At 47.1% G+C, this 3,717-nt stretch overlaps 1 long non-coding RNA gene across 1 annotated transcript; it reads right to left on the bottom strand.

Moving 5' to 3' along the window:
• Positions 1-597: 597 nt before the first annotated feature.
• On the bottom strand, positions 598-3,364 carry LOC144333992 (uncharacterized). The gene is made up of 3 exons (XR_013403141.1): positions 3,238-3,364; positions 2,689-2,832; positions 598-2,247 (listed from the first exon to the last, which is right to left on the bottom strand). It is a non-coding gene; the product is annotated as an uncharacterized LOC144333992 (long non-coding RNA).
• Between the last annotated feature and the right edge of the window lie 353 nt (positions 3,365-3,717).

Here is a 3,717-nt window from a genome sequence, read left to right as displayed (position 1 = left end):
TCCACCTCCCGGGTTTACGCCATTCTCCTGCCTCAGCCTCCCGAGTAGCTGGGACTACAGGCACCCGCCACCTCGCCCGGCTAAGTTTTCGTATTTTTTAGTAGAGATGGGGTTTCACCGTGTCAGCCAGGATGGTCTCGATCTCCTGACCTCGTGATCCGCCCGTCTCGGCCTCCCAAAGTGCTGGGATTACAGGCTTGAACCACCACGCCTGGCCTCTGTGCATTTTCTTCCTTCCCTCTCAATTTACCCTTCCCCTCTCATCATTCCTCTCTCTCTTTCTCTCTCACCATCTTCTCCCTCTATCCATTCTATTTGTGAGTCAAAAATTGACCTTAATAATGACTGATAAATGCAAGACCAGTGCTCAAGTGATCTGTCTGAATCAATGAGAAGCAAGGTGGAATTAGATGTCATAAAGAAATGGTGCCACCAACCTAAAAAGTCCTTGAACATGCCACATCCTTCTCCAGAGTCTCCTCAAAAGTCTACCCCTTCAACATCCCTTAATTGATTCTCTTTCTTCAAGAGGTCAGCATTCAGGGTACTTGCAAAAACTAGTATATTCAATTTTCAGATGCATTGTTTAATTACTCACACAGCAACAATATTATGTGCTTGTTCATCTCATTGAATACACAGATGTGCAGGGTCTTAGCTATACTGTGAGTGGCTGATTAGAGAAATCTAAGGACAATTTGTATTATTGTTTCTATGCAAAAGGTCTGGACTCCTGAGCTCCTTTGTAATTTTTATCCTCCCTTCTGAGAGTTGCAAGCAATCTGGTAATCATGGAGAAAGATCTCTTCATTAGAGATAAGACCACCCAAATTTTAAAGAATGCTGGCAATGGCCTGAGAATGCCAGGTCTTTGCTTTAGGATCTAGATGGAACTCCCAGACATATGACCTGGAACAAGCTGTCAGCAGCATGCGCCCCAGGATCCAGGGTAAATGAGATTCTTGTAAAGTCTGCAGCAGCAAGAGCAGCAATACTTTGCAGAAGTCCATTTCCACCACCCTGAAGGGATATGCTGTGCCTGGGACCTCTTTCTTCCTGTCTTCTTGGTACAGCTGTGCTTTTCCTCTCTCACCATCCAGCAGCCATCAAGGGGGCCTGTAGTCATGAGATCATAAAAATCACAGCAGCAGCAACAGCAGCCGTCTTTCATGGAGCATCTCCAAGTGTGTGCCACACCTTTTGCAAACATTGCCAAACAACTTGCGGATGAGAGGATTCAAGCTAAATGACAGAGACTGGGTCAGGAAGCTGAGGTCTGAACATCTCTGGCAGCCCTCTTTCCTCTAAGCCTCTGAATCCCCTGTCCATTCTCGGTCCTGGGAGCTGACATGAGTGTGTCTGGGTTCCTGATCGAAGGAGTCATTTTATACAGAGTAGACAAAACCCAAATTGCAAGTGTGAGATGCATACAGAAACCAAGGTGAGCCCTAGAGAAGAGCAACCCAGGTCCAATCACAGGCGTAAGGGGAGAGGGGGCAGAGCAATGGGCCTGAAAAGAGGAGCAGTAAGAGCAGGCATCCCCTGGTCCAACACTCAGGATAGGGTCCATGGGGAAGGTTAGGGCTCCACGATGCACACCTGTTCAGACATGTCATGGATTTCAAGGCAACCGGGACACCAAAGTGCCAGAAATGGAGCGATCACTTGCAGAGCATGTGAGCACACACACTTTAGGCAGTAGGTGGGGCTTTGCAATGTTATATATTATACATGGACCAAGTCCAATTTTTAATGCACCAGGGAAATGCACTTGTTAAAAGGTCTCTAAGAAGAATAAAGAAATTTAAGATGACTAAATAGGGAGCCAATTTAAGACGACTAAATAAGGAGCCACCCCACCTGTCCTGGCCTGCAAGCTCGTGTTTTCCCAAAGCAGGCCTTCCTGAAGTGGGACAGCTGGGCTGACCCTAGCCGATATTTTATCAGCCTACCTCGGTTTCTGATGAGCAGTGAACCACTGATTATTGCCACTGATGGCTGCTGTGTCCTATTTGTAGTGGTCTCTGGGGAGGAAGATCCACAAGCTTCTTCACAAATTCATTTCAGCTCCTCTCCTTCTTCCAGGCTGAGACTTCCCCTCTGCTGCCAATCTCCCATCAACCCCCTTAAGATGAACAGGCTGGGTCACTATCCCCTATAGTTCCTTCGTAGGCTAGCCAGGCTGTATGAATTTCATAATTCTGCTGCTTCTTCTAACACAGAACACCCAGGTCTACCTTCTTTTTCCTGAAAAGAGAGAAATACAGGACACAGAGCAAGGCATTGGGGCATAGGAATGGCACAAGTCAGACTCCTGGGAGGGCGTTCCAGCTTTTCCACTTATCAGTGGGATCAGTTTGGCCTTGTAACCTGGCTGCTCTGAGCTACAGGTTTCTAATCTGTATAAGGTAGACAGGAGCGGCAGTTACCATGAAGGGTTCTCGGGATTACAGAAAATCATGTGTAGGGCACCTGGCACGAGGCAGCTATGACTACTACTGTGTCAGCCTCACAGACACAAAATAATCCTTCCATATGGTTAGGTTTAAATCAGGTTAACAAATACCCACTGTGACCTGCAACACTAAGCAAAAGTACTATTTGGGAAATGAGAATGGAATAGTAGACATGGTTTCTGTCTGAAAAAGCTCGTAAGTGATTTGGCAGAGACACCCAAACCCCTCTTACCACTAAACACACACTTCCATGCCCCTGCAGCAAGATGGTCAGGCTAGGTTGTTGAATGGAGGCAAATTCTCGGGTGGGGTTTTCTTCTCTTTGGTCCTCTGAGCTCTCTGTGAGATCTGTGGATTGTGGCCCCTGTAGATTTATCTGAAAGATCAAGCGGAGATTCCTTACCAATAAGAAGTGGAGTGAAGAACAGGGAGGAGGCCACGTTGACAGTAGGAACATGCCCTACTGTCAACTAGGCACGTTCTCTGCCCTAGTCTCTGTGCTGTATGTTCATTCCAATCATTTAACTTAATCCTAAAACAGCACTGCACATACTACAGTGGATGCTGTGCTGCTTCACCCTGATCCCCCATCAAGATTAAAGGACTCATTTCCCAGCTCTTGGACCTCTCTGAACTACCCTTTATAGAGAGCCAACTCACCCAAGGTCAAGTCCCACATCCAATGAGTGGGCAATATGGGGCTCTAAAGGCCTGGTCCCCCTCTCCCCAAGTCAGTACCACTCTGCAGAGCCATCCAGCTTCAGGGCTCTGCATCACCTACATTGCTGCTCAGCTTCTTCCTCTGTCCAACTCTACTTCCTTCTCTTCCCCAGCAGATTCTGCTCCCAGAAACACTCCACAGTAAACTTCCTGCACACTTATTTCCCTGTGAAGAAACAGAGGCTCAGAGAGACTAAGTAGCTTTCCCTAGGTCATGCAGCTTTTAAGTGATAGAGCTGGGCTCAGATCCAAGGTTGTATGACAGCAAGACTGTCATTTTCAGTGCACGAGATGAAATCCCTCGTTAGGAATTCAATGACTCAAACTCTAAAATTCCCTGGAAGAAGTAGGAAACCAGTAAACATCCAAATGAGATAAGTTCTTAGAGTTTAAAACAGATTATAGCACTTAGTCCCTTCTCCTACTGCGAAGCTGTCCCTAACCATCTATGCAGACTGTCCCATGCAACTAACAAGTGCAGCAGGGCCCAGCTGGACAGCCAGCAAGAGAAGCCCAAGAACCCAGGCATGGGGTTCTTACA

Source organism: Macaca mulatta, chromosome 13, assembly GCF_049350105.2.
Source record: "Macaca mulatta isolate MMU2019108-1 chromosome 13, T2T-MMU8v2.0, whole genome shotgun sequence".
NCBI classification, from domain to species: Eukaryota; Metazoa; Chordata; class Mammalia; order Primates; family Cercopithecidae; genus Macaca; species Macaca mulatta.
This window is presented reverse-complemented; position numbering and strand designations above follow the sequence as displayed.